This window comes from Arvicanthis niloticus, chromosome 19, assembly GCF_011762505.2.
Source record: "Arvicanthis niloticus isolate mArvNil1 chromosome 19, mArvNil1.pat.X, whole genome shotgun sequence".
NCBI lineage: Eukaryota > Metazoa > Chordata > Mammalia > Rodentia > Muridae > Arvicanthis > Arvicanthis niloticus.
The window spans coordinates 100,429-120,173 of NC_047676.1; the positions used below are offsets into that span (position 1 = coordinate 100,429).

At 35.0% G+C, this 19,745-nt stretch overlaps 1 pseudogene; it reads left to right on the forward strand.

Moving 5' to 3' along the window:
* The first annotated feature begins 957 nt into the window (after positions 1-957).
* On the forward strand, positions 958-10,582 carry LOC117723688 (vomeronasal type-2 receptor 116-like; annotated as a pseudogene).
* Positions 10,583-19,745: the final 9,163 nt, after the last annotated feature.

Sequence of the window (19,745 nt, forward strand, 5' to 3'; positions counted from 1 at the left end):
TCTATGTTTACGTATAGGCCTTTAATTTCTGATCTTTCCAAGACTTTTATCATGAACGGTGTTGAACTTTGTCAAATGCATTCTCAGCATCTAGTGAGATGATCTTGTGTTTTTTTATATTGTTTATATAGTGGATTTTGTTGATGGATTTCCATATTTTGAACCATCCCTGCATTCCTTGGATAAAACCTACTTGCCATGTTTGTACCAACTCCTGACTGCATTGCCTTGTTTGTCCTCAGTGGGAGTGGACATGCAAAGCCCTACAGAGTTTTGATATGCCAGAGTGATAGGAAACACAGAGAACACTCTACCCTCTCATAGAATAAGGGTTGAAGTGGGGATGGAATATATGAGAATAGAACTCCAAAAGGGGCAGTGAATTGGATGTAAAGTGAAGAAATAAATACATTAATTAATTAACTAGTTAATTAATGAAAAAAGCAAACAATCTCTCCATTCCTGAGCACAGAATCTCTGAAAATATTTGAAATCACTTAAAAGAAGTATATGATAATAAATATTAAAAAAATTCTAGGAACACACAGCCCAGATTCACTCTCATTTTTGTCACATGGTCTAATAGTCTATCTACATTGCATCCAAAAATTCTAATTACATTTCTCCTAAGTATATCTTTTAAGGGAGCTTAAGCTATGTAGTATTGACAGGACTCTCATGGAGAACAATATGGCTCAAATTCTACAGTTTAGAACATTATTACAGGTCATTTTGCTTTATATTTGATTGATTTTTGATTGATTGATTGATTAATATTTCTTCATATAAATGGCATACTCATAAAAGTATGTGAAACACATGTAGTTTTGATGCCAAGGATAGATGAGAGTGTCAGATAACATAGAAGACTGAATCTCCATCTCTCAGCATCAGTAGAATGTATGTAGTTCTCCACTTAGGTGTGTGAATATATGAAAATTCCCCCCTTCCTATGACATGCCAACTGGTAATGTCATTTTGTAGATCTTACTTAGGTGACCCACTTGTTAAGTTATCACAGGTGCAGCTTCAGTATTACAGAAAAGACATTGTGTCTCAGCAGGCACCCAAGTCCTCCAGGTTTCACTATCTTCCAGTCCCTTTATATAATGTTTCCTGAGATGTTGGTGGAGGGGTTGTGTTGTGTATATATCACATGGGTTGAGCACCCTCAGTGAGTTGTTCTTAGATGTTAACAAGTTGTGATTTTCTGTAATGCTACAAGTCTATTAAAAAATAATCCATATTGTGAGTAAACCAGACTATGCTGATTTAGAGATATAAGAATAGGCATTAAGAACTAGAAAAAAAAAGGAAGAAAATGCCTTACAGGTGAATATTATGTAGGCATTTTCACAATTAAATTGTTTCAGATAACTCTATTTTATGTTGAAATGAAACAAACAACAAACAAAACAAATCTACCAAGCATATGTATTTGAATTAGAAATTAGGAGATGGTCTTTCACTCTAGGGCTTTCAGGTGTGCTGTTAAGTTGCTAGTGTAGGATCTCTCCAACTTCTTTATGAAGACACTCAGTGCTATGGATTTTCCTCTTAGCATTGCTTTCTTTATTTATCGTAAGTTTGGGTATGTTGTGTCATTATTTTCATGAATTTTATAAAAGCCTTATTTCTTTCTTTATTTTTTCCCCGACAAAGTTGTTATTAAGTAGAGAGTGGTTCAGGTTCTATGGGTATGTGTGTTTTCTGTTGTTTTTGTTGTTACTGAAGTCTAAATTTAGTCTGTGGTGATCTGATAGGATACATGAGATTATTTTAATCTTCTTATATCTGTTGAGTATGTGGTCAATTTTGTAGAAGGCACCACGATGTGATGAGAAGAAAGCATATACTTTTGCTTTAGGATAAAATGTTGTGTATATATCTGTTAAGAACATTTGGTTCATAAGTTCTAAACTGACAAATTCATAATTCAACCAAAGTATGAAACAAATTCTCATTCATAGTAACTAAGATTTATCACAATAAACTCCACAGCAAAATTTTACTTTAAGCCAGTGACATACTAACCACTATAAAAATGGAGTTAAAGACTCCACTTAACTCTGTGTGGATATTGTGGGCAAAAATATAAGGTAGTTCCAAAAAACACATCAATTCAATGCTCCATCTGTGTCGCTAATTGCAATCTAAGTCACATAAATGAGCACAAGCTACATGCATCTGTCTTGTTGCAATGTAATCCAAGACAGGACTGTGTCAAAACAAATACCAACTAGACAAGAATGAAAAATATAAGAGATATACTAACATTAGCAATAAAATTCTCTCTCATGAATGACATCTAATTTCTTTCATTCCTTTGAGTAAAATGTATGAATTTTTTCTGAAATTTCTGAAATGACTTATGAACAAACATCAACCAAAGAAATGTTTCATCAAATGTCACTGACTGCCAGGGACTGATTATCAAGCAAGACATCAGCACTATAACTCAGTGAATGTCTTTGCAGGTACAGATACTGTACAAGATGGATGATGAGTCTCTATAATTCAAGTCATTATTGGATTCAGCATGATGACATATTCTAGAGATTACAGGAATTACAGGAGTTTGAGGATATTTTTTAAACATGACTAGCATACAATTGTATGTGAATAACAGAGTGAATGTTCAACTCCTGCCTCAATGTTGCATGTGAGAATGCCAATCTCTACTCTAGACAATGGAAGATATATTGTCCCATGATTAAACTCAAAGTCTAAATGTTAATGAACACTTATGACCTTCTCAACTTTTGTCTTACTGTGGAAGTTCTGATGAAATTCATTGTATTCATACTTATGGCTGTTGACACATGGTCTGGTTCAAGCTGTCCAGAAGACAATACTCCCTGAAAATATTTATGCCATGGATATGAATGAAATCATGGCACCTGAGGATGGACAACATGATCTTTACAACATGTTTTCAGAAATGTTTTGATCAAAACTTTTCAGACCTCAGATGTACAGCTTGAGGCAAGAATTTTCCCAATGTATCCAGGGATCATGACATAAGATGAATGGAAAGGAATTGTTGAATATAATTAAGTAGTTCTCCAAACAGCAGTAGCCTTAAAAACAGACACAGAGGCATAAATGTGTGTGTGTGCGTGCACGTGTGTGTGTGATGTTTGTCTGCATAAGGGACAGATTAAACAACTGCTCTGTCTTAGATCATAGCAGACATAAGAAGCTACATGGTTTCACTATTTCCTTTTTTCTCCTGATGTTTTCTCTCATCTTGTGCTGTTCGACTGAACTCAGTTGCTTTTGGAGGATAAAGAATAGTGAAGATAATGAAAGAGATTTGAGAAGTGACTGTGGTTTTACTCTTTTCACATTCGAGGGAGCTATTGATGAGAATCATTATAATGAACTTATTCTTTTTAGGTAAGTCATTAACTATGTTTTCTGCTTCAGTGTCATGAATTAGAAATATTTAGCTGTATACACAAACTGTAGGGTTCTGTCCTGTTCTTCACACTGTTACTTTGGGAATTACTGAAAATTAATTATTACATCAATGACTATTTTAATACTTTGAAATGTGTCACAGTTAAGTTTAGCTTTACAATGTTGGCCTCCTGTTCACAATGCTGGACAATGAGAGAGACTGGATTCTGTTGAGTGTTTGTAGATATCTTATCTTAAAAGATGTCTCTTTATCTACCTTGAATTCACAATTATCTCCTTTGGGAAGAGCTCAATATGAAGAGACTACAACACTGCCTATATTCTATTGTCTGCCAACGAGTCTTATATGCACATGCACCTAAATGCCTTCATAAAAAGGTTATCAAATTGTGGTCTCCAAAAGTTAGGCATACATTCAGCCATTAAAATATTTGTGTATATGTGGTTCTACTATACATGATTACATGAATAACAGTACTGGTGATATAACTTGTGATATAATGTAATGTAACATTATACATATACTTTTCTTTTTAAAATAGTCTTTAAATGCATCCCTCCTGCCATTGTGGAGTTGATGCTTAATGTGGATAAAGACTGTCAGGCTTCATATACTGTTACCAGAGTAATCTTTTGGTCCAATTATGCAAATACCCAGTCACATATTAGGCTTATTATCACTATCAGGTAGATGGTCAATATATCTATTAATTATCAAATAAATATAATGTTAGAGAAGATCTAGGAGAAAAAATATATTTCTTGTAGATAAGAACCTGTTTTTAATGTGGCTACATAGTTCTGAGACCTCAAGACTTGTATGTCTTGAAACAATTTAGTACTCAATGTTAGATATAAGATTCTTAGTTATGGATATTATTAAATATTCATTAATAATATTTTTAGGTTATGAACGAATATGAATATAAAAGTTGAACAAATTTTTGATATATTACCTGATTCTCAAAATACTCAATATTAATTTGTTTGATGTATAAATTGCATTTAAATAATAAAAATCTTAAGGAGAATGTGGTATATCTTTTATATGTGGTTAAGCCTTGCTTTTTTATTTATTTATTTATGGAATTACAACTCCAAAGTTACTTTATAGTAGTCTTGCTCAATAGGACAAGAATCTAGTTTAAAGATGACAGAAATAAAAATAATGTTTATTGATTTTCACAAATACAAAATTTATCATATCATAGTGCTTTACATCTATGAATTTGTAAATTGCATGGAGCTCTAAAGACGTCTAATTTATGAAACTTATTCAAGAAATTTAGACAGAAATTTGGCATGTCTCATATAAGAAACTTTATTGCAACTTGAATTTTATGTTTCAGACATCTCCCTTAATCATTATTATGCCTTGTTCTAGAATACAAGAAAGAAAATATGAGTTTCTTCTGGTAATGATTTTTGCTACTGAGGAGATCAACAAGAATCCTTATCTTTTACCCAACATGTCTTTGATATTTGACATCATTGTTGGCCTATGTGGAGATACATTGGGACTTCTGGATAAAGTATATTTACAACAAAAGAGTACTTTGGATTTTCTTAATTATTTCTGTGGATTTGAGCAAATGTGTGTTGCAAATATTATGGGACCATCATGGAAATCATCCTTAAGACTAGCACTTTATTTTAGGACACCAACAGTAAGAAGGCATAACACTGGAATAGTTAACAACTTTTAAATTTCATTTGCATGTGTCTACAACAAAGCTTGGAGAGTATGCATTTATGTGTGTGCTGCTACACACATATACACACACATACTGTGTGTGTGTGTGTGTGTGTATACACATATATATTATACACACACACATATATAGCTCATATATATATATATATATATATATATATATATATATATATATGAGTTAAATAATCATACCTGAGAAAACAGAGAAAACTGTTTTATAGGACATTCAGACTTGTCAGAAATAGTCTAGAATCTAATAGGAATAGATATTTATAGCATAATCTTATTATCCTTAACAGGAGTTCTGAAGGTGAGTATCATTACCTGTATGTAAGTCCAAGTATCCTAACAATCATATTACTCATGTGGATGTTTCATCTTCTCTTCTGCATCCTTTAGGTTTTCTTTGGACCTTCTAATCCTAACCTAAAGGACTATGACCAGTTGCCCTATGTCTATCAGGTAGCCACGAAGGACACCCATTTGTCCCATGGCATGGTCTCCTTGATGCTTCATTTTAGATGGACTTGGATAGGACTGGTCATCTCAGATGATGACCAGGGTATTCAGTTTCTCTCAGACATGAGAGAAGAAATGCAAAGGAATGGCATCTGTTTAGCTTTTGTGAATGTGATCCCAGAAAACACGCACATATACATGTCAAGGGCTAAGATATATGATGAACAAATTATGACATCAACAGCAAGGGTTGTTATCATTTATGGTGAAATGAACTCTACTTTAGAAATCAGCTTTAGAAGATGGGGATATTTAGGTATTCAGAGAATCTGGATCACAACCTCACAATGGGATGTTATCACAAATAAAAAAGATTTCACCTTGATTTCTTCCATGGGACTGTCACTTTTGCACACCACAAAGGTGAGAGTGCTAAACTTAGGAATTTTATGCAAACAATGAACACTGACAAATACCCAGTAAGCATTTCTGACTCTCTCCTGGGGTGGAATTATTTTAATTGTTCAATCTCTAAGAACAGCAATAAAATGATTTCTTTTACATTCATCAACACATTGGAATGGACAACACTGCACAAATATGACATGGTCCTGAGTGATGAAGGTTACAATTTGTATAATGTGATTTATGCTGTGGCCTACACCTACCATGAACTCATTCTTCAACAAGTAGAGTCTCAGAAAATGGCAGAACCCAAGGGAGTATTCATGGACTGTCTGCAGGTAAAGTTTCTTATATTTCATTGTGTTTCAATAAAGCAATGTGATTTTTAAAAAATGGACCCTGAGAAACAACTGTACATTTGTTAGAGATTATTTTCTCAGTGGAAAGATTTCTACACTACAAAACTCCCTAGTAAATCTTTAAATGGATAAATATCATACACAAGGATAAGATTTAAATGGAAACAATACATTTTTTATGAATATTAGGGAATTTTGTGAAAATGTGTCTCAACATTTCACCAAATGAATTCAAAATTTAAAATAGGAGCCAAGAGTTTTATCATAAAAGCCTTAAGTGATGACTAGGTTATAGTATTTTTATAAAGAATAATTTCTCAAGAATAGGTACATGAGTTGGGCAGTGGTGGCACACTCCTTTAATCCCAGCACTTGGGAGGCAGACACAGGTGGATTTCTGAGTTAGAGGCCAGCCTAGTCTACAGAGTGAGTTCCAGGAAAACCATGGCTACACAGAGAAACGTGTCTCAAAAAACAAAAACAAAAACAAACAAACAAAAAAAACCAAAAAACAAAAAAACAAAAACAACAACAACAACAAAACCTCAAAAGAATAGGTACATGAGCTGGGATTAAATGTTATTCATTTAAATTAGCAATTATTTATAAAATCATAAATCATTAGGACTGCACATTTTATTAAGTTTGTGCTTTTTTCATACATGCATAATATATGTGTATGAAAGACCCAGAATCATTCTTAATTTTCACAACTTGCAGACATTCAGAATTCCCCTTCATTTGCACATACATGGCTTCCATTGATTACAAAGTATTTTTGACAAACTTGCACAGCACACACACACACACACACACACACTACACACACACACACAAACACAGCATGTTACTTGATATCTGGTAATAATTTTTCTAGCACATTTTATCATCGAACATTAGTATTAAGTATATTAATTTTTAATTATCCATAAGATATACTTATTTTACTACACAGGATTACTTTAATACAGCTGTCTTTTCTGAAAGTCTTTAAAAAATTAGAGAAAATTCTGAATTTGGCATTTTCTTTATTGATATGCCCATGTAAGCATCTAATGATTCACCTCATTTAGGTGGCTTCCTTGCTGAAAACCAGGGTATTTACTAACCCTGTTGGAGAAATGGTGAACATGAGCCATAGGGAAAATTGGTGTGCAGACTATGACATTTTCATCAGTTGGAATTTTCCTTGGCCTTGGATTAAAAGTGAAATTAGGAAGCTATTTTTCTTGTTTCCCACATAGTCAATAACTTCACATATCTGAAGACCTGGAGTGGGCCACAGGAGGAACATCAGTGGGTATACCACAGTTTTTATTTTTTCAGGATATCTAAATTTTAAAATATGAGGCACTGAAGTTAAGTCCAATTGCTACTCTTGCAAAAGACCATCCTCAGTTCCAATCACCAAAATTTTATACCTTTCATCTTCATCTAAGTCAGGTCACAGGGATCAAAGGCCTCTGGATTCCATGTTTAGTTGCATCCACATGCCTATTCAACCACACAACACAGGAATATATTTACTAAACATATAATAATATATATGTATGCATATATACAAATATATGTGTATATATAATTAAAATTTTCTAACTATATATAAATCACAGAATTTTTTGATTCTGTGTAAACATATTTATAGTTTAATTAAGTACAGCACATATTTGTTAACAGAAAAATTTCTCCAGATTCAAGGCTTTTTTAATTTATACATTTTTAGTGGTTATTTTATTTATTTACATTTTAAATAGCATCAGCATTCCTGGTTTCCCTTCTTCTATGGAGGATTCTCTTATCTGGCATCAGTAGGAGGGGAGGCCCTTGTTCCTGTGGAGGCTTGATGCCCCAGCATAGGGAAAGAACAGGGTGATGAGACAGGAGTGGGTGGGTGGGTAGGGGAGCTCCCTCATAGAAGAAGGAGGTCGATGGGATAGGGGTTTCAAAGTTTTCTTTTAAACTTAGGAAAAATTCATTAATTTTATGAGAGTCTTATATAACATATTTTGTTCATACTCATCAAACAACTTGTTTTTGATTTACCATACAAATCAGTGTTCTTACATTTATTTTATTTATAATTAGTTATAGAGAAACTGATGCCAAATAAATATTCCTTTTCAATTAATCAGTTTAGAAAAAAATTTTAAACTGCTACAAACTAAATATTGCATATATAGTATTACATGATATATAAATGTACTGTGACAGTCAGTGTATATCAGAGTAATACAAAATAAAAATGTCCCTGATATTTTTAAGTAATACTGGTTATCAGAGGAATATTTACAGCCATATCTTTTAATGTCCCACATAGCAATCTATGGATCATTATACATATGATGTATACATGAACTACACACACACACATACACACACACACACACACACCACTATATATAATGTTTCCTCAGGTTCCCTCCTCCATGTGTAGTGTGACATGTACTGCTGGATTCAGGAAAATTCATCAGAAAGAAACAGCAGACTGCTGCTTTGATTGTGTCCAGTGCCCAGAAATTGAGGTTCCAATGAAACAGGTACATGCTTGCATGAAGAATAGAAATTGATGAATTCAAATACCTTTTCATTCCAGACTAGAAATAAGATATGGTCTAGATGGAAACTGAAGACCTAAACTCTTGTGTTTCAGAACTTAAATAATATCAACTTCTTTTGGACTCAGCAAATAATCTGCAATATATTCTGTAAACAACACATTTCTTTCACAGTATGATGGTTACTGATTTTATATTAAGACCACAGGCTCAGGGTAACAGTTATTGTTTAATGAAAGGTATTTTGAGAGCCTAGATGGCTTAAGGGATTAAGCATTTATTGTCAAAGAATTAAAACAAGACTGAAGATTTCAAAAATGCAGCAAGAGAGGGGATAGTGCTTATCATCAATCACAGCCTACCTAAGGAAAGAGGAATGAATGTAAATATCCATAAACTTCATGCCATATAACTTTGAATGTGAAGTTGGGAAGAAAGAGATCTTACCACAATGACAGGAACATGCATTTGTCTGTGAGGCATACAGTTTCAAGAATGAAAATATTACTTTATGCAAGCAATATTTGCATGAGGAATTATATGCTCTGTTGCCTATGTGTAGATATAGATAAAGAGAACAACTCTCAAAGCAAACAAAGTACATAATATATTTCATCAACTGGCATCAATAACTATGTCTGCACACTACTCTTGTGTGTTAGTAGTGAATTTTTGGTTTGAGGAATTTAATAATCTGAGATGATGCATATTAGTTATCATCCTATTTTTTCTTATTTTGTTTCATAAATGACTTTTTCTGTTCCATTCTTTATGATAGTGCTTTGTTCCATCACAAAGCATAGGTTAATAGAAAGCAATCTTAAGTCAGTGGTCCCTATGGCAATAAGGAATGAAATAGATGCTCAAAATCAAATTATGTGTTCATATATCCTATGAATAATACAAATACACAATTATTGCCTACATAATTATGATATCTTATAAGGGTTTATTGTTGTTCACTAGCAGATATGGAACAGTGTGTGAGGTGTCCAGATGATAAGTATGCCAACTTACAGCAAACCCACTGCCTCCAAAGAGCTGTGTCATTTCTTGCTTATGAAGATCCCTTGGGGATGGCTCTAGCTTTCATGGCCCTGTCCTTCTCTGCCTTAACAGTACTAGTACTAGTCATTTTTGTGAAGCACAAGGATACTCCTGTTGTGAAGGCCAATAACCGAATTCTCAGCTACATACTGCTCATCTCACTCATCTTCTCTTTTCTTTGTTCCTTGTTCTTCATTGGACACCCCAACCAGGCCACCTGCAATCTGCAGCAAACCATGTTTGAAGTATTTTTTACAGTGGCTGTTTCTACCGTGTTGGCCAAAACAGTAACTGTGGTCATGGCATTCAAGCTCATTACCCCAGGGAGAAGGATGAGAGGTATTATGATAACAGCAGCACCTAAGTTGATCATCCTCATTTGTACCCTAATCCAACTTGTTTTCTATGGATTCTGGTTGGTAACATCTCCTACCTTTATTGACAGAGATATACAATCTGAACATGGGAAGACCATCATTATTTGTTCGTGGATCTGTGTGGGAAAGCATGTCAATGAATACAAAGGGCAGAGACGTTGGGTGACTTCATGGAAATACTATCATGAACACAAAAGGACTGATGATCAAATGAACTCACAGATAATTTCTCATTATTCATAAGAACTGTACATGTTCAATTCATATAGTATCCCACTACTAAGAAGGAGGCACGATCAATTACTGAAAACACATTATTTATTAAGAATAGTTGGTGGTACCTGTCAAAGAACATTCTTCTGCCATATTATGTTGAACTTCAGTATGATTGCTATACATGTTCTCTATGTTGGGGTTACATCACTTGACAAAGTAATTAAGGATACAAAACAAATTAGTCACATAAATGCATTCTTAACAAAACAAAAAAAAATCATTCGTGATGGAATCCTGTTTTGTGCAAATTGCCATGCAGCCCTATCTACTATTTATAACTACCTCCCCCTAATCCTCATTTGTAGTTCCTCCATCCTCCTCTACTAGCACCTCAGCAAGTTATGATCCCTTTCCTAGAACAGTGACCCATACATATATTTCTGATGTATCTGTGCCCTTTGTCATTCTGTCTAGATTACATTGTTGAATTATAAAGTTTACTTTAATGAAAAACTTGGTAGCTCCAAGAGATATCCTAAAGGATCTCCTCCACTCCAGACATAAAATATGTAACAAACTTTGTGGGCACAGTGTTTTACTTCCCTGACTTTAAAGTAAGTTTCTTGTTCAGAAGCAGTATTGTGTTGTATATCATGGTGGTGATTAAAGCATTTTCCAATTTTATGTGAGGCATTCTGTAATATTGTGGTTTGGGAGAAGCATTACATGCAGGAAAAATAACTCCACAGCCAAAAACACTATTTGCTCCAGTAAGGAAGCATTATGATTTTAGAGAGGAAGTGGTCCAATATAGTCAACTGGCAACCAGGTTGTTATCAGGTAACCCTGGGGAATGATGACACATCTGTGGCTCAGTGTTGGTCATTCCTGTTGATAGACTTGGCACTCAGCAGCAACTGTTCCAGGGAAGCCTTGTATAACCTCCATGTTTTCCATTATGAACACTTTTTTATGGGCAAGTGGGCAATGACAGGGATGGTTTGAGAAACAGGATGACAATACACAGAACAGGTCATCCTATTCTCTTGATTAATGAGCACATCCACAGCCAAGGTCGCCCTGTGAAGAGCATTTACATGGGACACTAGTAATTGCAAATTTTTTGAACATGTGTTGAGATCTATCCACATGCTTCTTCCTCAGATATCTTTCTTACTAATGTTCTTTTTTTCATTTAATTTTATTTATTTTTTTAACTCTTTAGCTTATTATTTTTGAATTTCATATCATGTATATCACAAGTCAGTTTGATAAAGATATGTAAAACATTGTGGTGATTAGTTTTTTCATCTTGAGCAAATTAGAGTCACTTGGGAGGAGGGAATTTGAACATGACTAGGGCATCTCCTTGATTAATGATCAGTGTGGCGGGACCCAACCCAGTGTCAGCAGTGGTATCCCTAACTATACAAGCCTAGCCAGAACAGAAAAGCAAGCTGAGAAAACCAGTAATTTGTATTCCTTCATGGTCTTCTTCAGTTTCTGCCTAGGTTTTCTCCATGCCAGACTATAACTAGGAAGCACAATGAACCATCAAACTAGAACATGTTGCCAAATTTGTTGCAAATCAGGTACTGCATCTTAAACACAAAACAATAGGATTGAAGTGTTTTCTTAATTTTTTTTCTTTTTAATGAAAATATACTTGTCAAGTCAGGCATGGTGGTATATGACAGTAACCAGATCAATTAGTAGTCTGAGGCAAGATGTCATTTTGTATGTCTTACTTAGGTGACTCTATTTTAAAGTTATCATAGGTGCAGCTTCACTATTACAGACAAAAAATGTCTCTTAACAGGCACCCTATTCCTCCAGGTGTCACCATGTTCCAGTACCTTTACATGATATTCTTTGATCCATGGGTGGTCATGTTGTGATTGGGATTGGACACCCCACAGTTAGTTGTTTTTACATGTTGACAAGTTGAGGTTTTGTGCAATGCTACAAAGTCTAACAAGAATCTGTAGCATGAGTAAACAGGAGAATGCGTAGTTATGGCTCTAAGAGTAGACATTAAGAAATAGTCTGGTTTAGAGAAATAGCATTATTGGATTTTTATTTAGGCTCAAGACCGCAACAGGTAATGGTACTTTTTAGATTTATAGTCACAAACATTTTTGTTTTTGATGAGTGCATTAAGGACAATTACACAAGTGTTCGTTATTCCTAGTTGTACTTGCCATAGTTCCATAATAGAATATATGTATTCATTCTACACTTTGTGGTGGTTCTCCATTTTTACATCTGGGTAGAATTTAGATTTGCTTTTCTCTCTTGGAATCTTTCATAACTCCCCCAGTTATGCTGAATGATTGTCCTCAGAAAGGAATTTTCCTGGTCAGTTTCAGCTCAATACTTCCATGTCCTGTAGCAGACGTGTAGGGTGCATTCAGTAATAATGCATAGCTTTAATTTAGGAACTAAGATGAATGGCCATAACATAGTTGTCACAGTATTTTTAATTCCCCTGAACAATGGCTATAAACATGGTTTCTCATACATAATACTGAAATTCATATTAGATTGTCTGTGTGTCTTGGGTGATTCTTAATAATCCAAGTTACACAATTTCTTTGAATAATAGTATGTTAATATATACACACTTAAACATTTATAGAAATAATTGTAATATTATTTTAACTAAATATTTTTCAAATAATATATGCTTGATTATATTTTCTCTTTTGCAAACTTCTACCAATCCTCTCAATTAATTGTGCAACAAATTTCATGTTTCTTTCTCTAAGCAAAGCATAAAATGTCAAACAAAATTAAGAGGAAGCCATTATGACAATACAATGCTCAAAATAAAATAAACAAGAAGTCTGACAACAACACACACACACAATTTTAATTTTTTTTCATGTTGGTCACCTAGATTACAAGTCATGGTCTTTCCCTGGCATGTGGTGCTACAATCAGTGACACTGTGTTATAGAAAATGTTAAATCTTTTGTAACAACTATAAATTGCCAATAATATCTTGTGTAGAAGTGGGACTTTGAGTTCACATCCCCTTCTATGTATTACATGATTTGAACCTGTGCAGGTCTTATAATATTTCCATGCACTTTTTCACACAGATCTCTGAGATTTGAGTGATGTCTTTGTTGTATACATCCTGGATTTAAGGCATTTTTTTCCTGTGGACAACACTTACTTAAGTCATTAAATCTGAAAATGTCAGTTTGGTGCTTAACTGGAAGTTGTACCTATACTGAGTAACATTCATGGTGCCAGAAAGTACTCTTTGTGGTTCCAACAGAAAAGGCAAAAGGGGATAAAGACAAACTGGAACTAATTTCTTTCTCTTTTTGACAGCTTCAAATTCTGACAAGTTTTCTTATGAACACAAAACAAGGAGGGTAAATGAGCATGAAAGAAAATCAATGTTGATAAAAGGATACTAATGTTACAAAACCTGGAATAAAACTGTTAATACTTGTAAACAAGTCCTTTAATGTAGTTGTACTCCTGAATGATTTTCACTTTTGCAGAGATGTAAGCTTAGTTACAGGAGGTAACACTGAATCTAAACACACATCATCATAGTCATGACTCAGAGGCCAACCTACATAAAGGCAGCTGTGTTCATTCTTGTTAATGAGCTGTACAAGGCTTAAAACAGGAAAAGGTAATTCATGCGATATTTTCTGTTATGCCACTATTACACAAAATGTAGATAATGATCATAAGTAAAGGTAGAATTGCTCAGAGTATTTCATATGTCAAGATTACAGAACAATACAAAGAATCCTTTATACTAAATCTAACACACTTGATTGCAAAATGTAATTTTCATTACAGAAACACATACATTATTTAGAAATTTCACTAGACAGAAAATAAACTGTCAGATATATTTCTTTGCAACACTGCATCTAATTTGTTTTAAAGCATTAACTCTATACTTAAAAATAAATATTCAGTAATTCAGGTAAGAACTCATTTGATTTTCCATGTAATTTGCCAGATTTCTAACACATATTGAGACTAATGCTGTTTGCAAACAGCAATAATAGAGACTATGTATTTAATTTTTGGATCTTTTTGGGGGATAGGGAGTCATGAAGCCCAAACTGGCCTCAAACTCATTTATGTAGCTGTGTATGACTTTGAACACTTGATCCTCCTGTCTCTACCTCTCAAGTGCTGAGATCGTAGATATGAATCACCACACACAGCAATAGTAGATATGTTAAAAGAAAAGATACACTAAAATATAAATTAGAAAGTAGTTATTAGCTTTAAAAAGTTTTTACATATACAGAGTAGTAGCATGTTGCAGCCCAAGCTGCCCCACATTGGAGGAATGGAGACCTGTCAGAGTGTGATTCAATCCCATTTATTCTTCAGTCTCTCTTCTCCTCTCCAAGTCCCAAGTCTTGAGTTTCTAGTCCCTAGTTCCTAGTCTCTAGTGCCTCCCAGTTCCAAACTTCTTTCCAAGCTCCCTTCCAAGTGCCCTTTCCAAGTGTCTAATCCTTAATAATCATTTCTTCTGTCTGCCTCTCATCTTTTATATGTCTCACTTCTTCTTTTTTGTTTTTTTGTGTGTTTTGTGGTTTTGTTTTTTAGAGTTTTTTTTTATTGGATATTTTATTTATATTTCAAATTCCATCCCCTTTCCCCATTTCCCCTCCCTAGAAAACCTTTATTCCATGGCCCCTTTTCCTTTTTGCTTTTATACAATTTTTTTTAAACGTTAATCAAAGGCTTTATAAGTTTGGTAATGCTCAATCAGAAGTGTAATGCAATACCCCACCTAGATATATCAAATATCTTTGACTGGTAGAGACATGTGAACATCTGCCTCCATGTCCCCCCCCCCATCACCTAGCTTCTCCTCTCCTTCTCCTTTCCTTACTCCTTCTCTTCCTCTCGGTACTCCTCCCACCTTAGGTCCTCCTAAATATCACCCTTCCTGTTAAAATAAAACTTTTCTCTTAAAATTCAATTAGAGCATAATTATGCCAATTTGTACCAGTGAGGTACAAGATAGTCCTAATACCCAGTCCATCATTTTGTTGACTAACCAGAACCTCTGTCATCTCTCCTAACTAAAACACTAGGTTTTGAACCTGGTTTTTTTTCTTGGTTTTAGAATGAATGTCAGCTGAAAACCATCCACTCAAATCTTTTCTCTCAAAGTAAATAGCCAGGGTTGGCTATGAGACTACAGGTCTTCAACCCCGTCAGAAATCCAGAATGACTGAGTTAACTGAAGTTATGGGAAGCACTAAACATAGCTTCTAAAAGTTAGCCAATTTATAGAGACTGCTGAACACCTGGAAAGCCCCTATACTACTGAACGTTGGAGCATCAAATCTTCAGCCTTCTCTCCCAGAATCATCTGACAGACCTTGGTGATGCAGAATTATTAAGGGCTGATTGCTCTGTCTAGGCAGATATAATCAGTCAACTATTCTGCAAGTGTGTCCTTTTCTGGACAGTAATTTATCTGCAGATGGAAAGAGGCAATTCTTGCCTAGTGGCTGTCACCGCACAACTGGAGTAACTCCAAGGATGTTCAATTTCTTCTTAGAATCCACAACAGGAAGCTGAAATTTACTTTGATTTCAAATTTAAGGTTTTCATTGGTACGAGCTTCTTATTGATATAAAAGTGAGATGAATATTGATACTCTCATGGGCATTGTGCCTGTATAACACATTTAGGAATACAAGGCTTAGACCCAGTCCTTCTTTAACTTTTTTAACTGATTTGGATGGCTAGCCTATGAGTAAAGGGACTATAGCAAATTCATGGCTTTGAGTTTATTGTTAGGGTATTTTCCATATTTTATTTAGAAATATCTGAGAGGAGTTAACAGAAAACAGTCCAGGTTACCGTATATGTCTCACTTCTAAGCCATGCCTCTGAGTCACACCTTTAAGTCATGCCCTTAGGCCTTATCTCTAAATCTGATCTCTAAGTCAAGCCCTTAAGTCTCAGCTCTAAATCACACCTTTAAGTCTCACACCCAAGGGAAGATCCTAGGTATCTAAAACAAGATGTTATCAGAGTGTGCTCAGCTGTTGTAGGCTATTGTAATCAAATCTCTTATCAGGGTGTCCGACTCAAGATGGCTGCAAGGATGATAGCCACCTTCTGTTGGCTCCCAACAGTAGCACATGTCCAATAAATATTCATGCATTAAAAATAAATTTACTAAAATATCAGTTTACATAGAACTGTTAAAAACCCAACTGAAAAAAAATTCAATTTTTATATAAAAAGAGACTGACAGCTTTCTTCCTTAGTACATGATTTAAAGCTTTCCCTGCTGTATTATCTCAAATCTCACCCTATAATATTGATCTTTATTTGAATATTTTCCAAGGTCAGTGTTTACTTCAAAAACAATTTTTAATTACATACTTAATGTGATTTAGTTGTATAATACAAGAGAAAACTCTCCCTTAAGTTTTTAAAAGCTGTAAATTTTTTACAATTAAAAATAATTAAATGTTAGTTAAAAATCCATGACATTTAAACCAAAATGGAAATAACATAAAGGAAAGTGATTGTTTTTATAGTACTGTTTCTGTCTTCTTCTGCTTAAGTGAGCAAGCACATTCGTAGTGAAACATAGAACAAATTCATGCATTTAATTGTTTCACGACTATTACGTAATTGCCTTTTCTCATTTATGCCCACTAAGTTGATAACAATTTAATCATGCTAAAAGTAGCTCGTGTTAGATACATATGCACATATGCAAATGAACATTTAAATAATTTTATAGTTGTTTTGGATGTGGAGCATAAAATCTAACCACATTTTCTGTAGACATATTAACACTATCACAATAATAATGTGCGCACTAACATGTGCATCAATTTCTGGAGGCCTGTGCAGATGCTTTTAAATATAAGAGCAAACTGAGAGTTAAATGGAAGAGTACTTTTAAGTACTATACTGTATTAATACTTACAAAATGTACACTACTGTCCAAGGTAACACCTATCACTAAGTTGTGATGTAGATGGAATCTATTTATTTGTGTCTTTTTCTTCTTGTGGTGATTGTTTACTGTTGGAGATACTGTTTGTATTTCCAATATTAGCTGTGCTACTTGATTTGTGTCAGTTTTACACAACCAAGCTACATTGAGAATAGGAATCTCAGCTGAGCAATAACCTCCATCATCTTGACCTGTAGGCATATCTATAAGGATTATTCTAAAGAATGATTCATGTTTTATTCATGTATGAACAAATTCATACATTTTACTCAAAGGAATGAAAGAAATTAGATGTCATTTATGAGAGAGAATTTTATTGCTAATGTTAGTATATACCTCATATTTTTCATTCTTGTCTAGTTGGTATTTGTTTTGATACAGTCCTGTCTTGGATTACATTGCAGCAACACAGATGTATGTCTCTTATGCTCATTCATGTAACTTGGTTAGATTACAATTAGTGACATAGATGGAGCATTGAATTAATGTGTTTTTTGACTTTCTTATATTTTTGCCCATAATAGCCACACTGAGTTAAGTGGAGTCTTTAACTTCATTTTTGTAATGGTTAGTATGTCACTGGCTTATAGTGAAATCTTGCTATGGAGTTTATAGTGCTATCTTAGTTACTATGAATGAGAATTTGTTTCATACTTTGGTTGAATTATGAAATTTGTCAGTTTAAATATTTTAATACATTTGCAGTTTAAATATTTTAATACAATTTAATACAATTACAATTGTGTAAATTGAGTGTCTTATTGTGATATTCTATACTTTTTGTATACTGAGTGGTAATGCTGTGTCAAAAAAACTGGAAATGTGGATGGAGGCTGACTCTTCACTCCAGTGTGCTCAGTTCAATACTTGGATGCAAGCATTTGCATATGTATTGGGAAGGGTCTGGCATAGCCTCTCAAGAGACTGTTATATAAGGCTCTTGTCAGCAAGCACGTCTTGGCATCATCTATAGTGTCTGGGTTTGCTGGCTGCATATGGAATGGATCCCCAAGGTGAGGAAGTCTCTGGATTTACCTTAGCCAGGAGCAATTATGAGTTAGTTTTTTTGAGATGGGTGTGGGGCCCTTTGCCTTAACCAGGTGCAGAGCCTAACCTCTGTCTCTACGGGTTCTTTCTCTACTTTTTTGGTTATTTCAGCTAATGTCATCCCCATTGGGTCCTGGGATCCTCTTTCTTTCCTGGCATTTAGGACTTTCTGGTAGCTACCCCCAGTTTTCCATCACCAATTGCTATACATCTCTGTTCATATTCCTGACCCTCTGTTCATTCCCCCTGTGTCCTACCACACCTGATGCTGCCCCCTTTTCTCCTCCCCTTCTCTTCCTCCAAATTCCCCCCTACCCTCTAACTTCAGTGAGTATTTTGTTCACCCTCTAAGTAGTACTGAAGAACATACACTTTGGTCTTTCTCTTTTCTTGAGCTTAATGTGTTCTCTGAGTTGTGTCATGGGTATTCTGAGATCTTTTTCCTACTATCTACTTATCAGTGAGTACATACTGTGTGTGTTGTTTTGTGACTGGGTTACCTCACACAGCATGATATTTTTTTTTTTTTTAAGGAAGCTTCATTTTTATTTTTTAGCACACATAGCATTACAAAATGGCACAAGTGGTCAAACAAATTCAGAGGACAACTGAATCTGGAGTTATCAAATACAATTGATACACAGCCCCTATAGCTAAGACTCTGAGAACATCTAGTAAAAGGCGGTAAAAAGATTGGAAGCGCCTGAGACCAGCATGATATTTTCTAGTTCTATCCATTTGCTTAAGAATTTCATGGCTCCTCCGGTCTGAGGCCTGCGGGTGAGTGCACCCCAGATTCCACCAGACACATTCTGGGGGATCCATAGAACCCATAGCCAGTGCTAGCACGCCCCTTCCGCCACTCGCCCCTCCTCAGTATGAGGCCTGCGGGGGAGTGCACCCCGGATTCCGCCAGACACATTCTGGGGAATCCATAGAACCCATAGCCAGTGCTAGCACGCCCCTTCTGCCGCTCGCCCCTCCTCCGGTCTGAGGCCTGCGGGTGAGTGCACCCCGGATTCCGCCAGACACATTCTGGGGGATCCACAGATCCCACAACCAGCTTTAGGTAGGAAAACCCACATACTACCCTGAGCTCATAGCTGGGTACCCTGAGTGCTCAGAATCCAGCAGATACCCCTCCCCACCCCCCCCCGC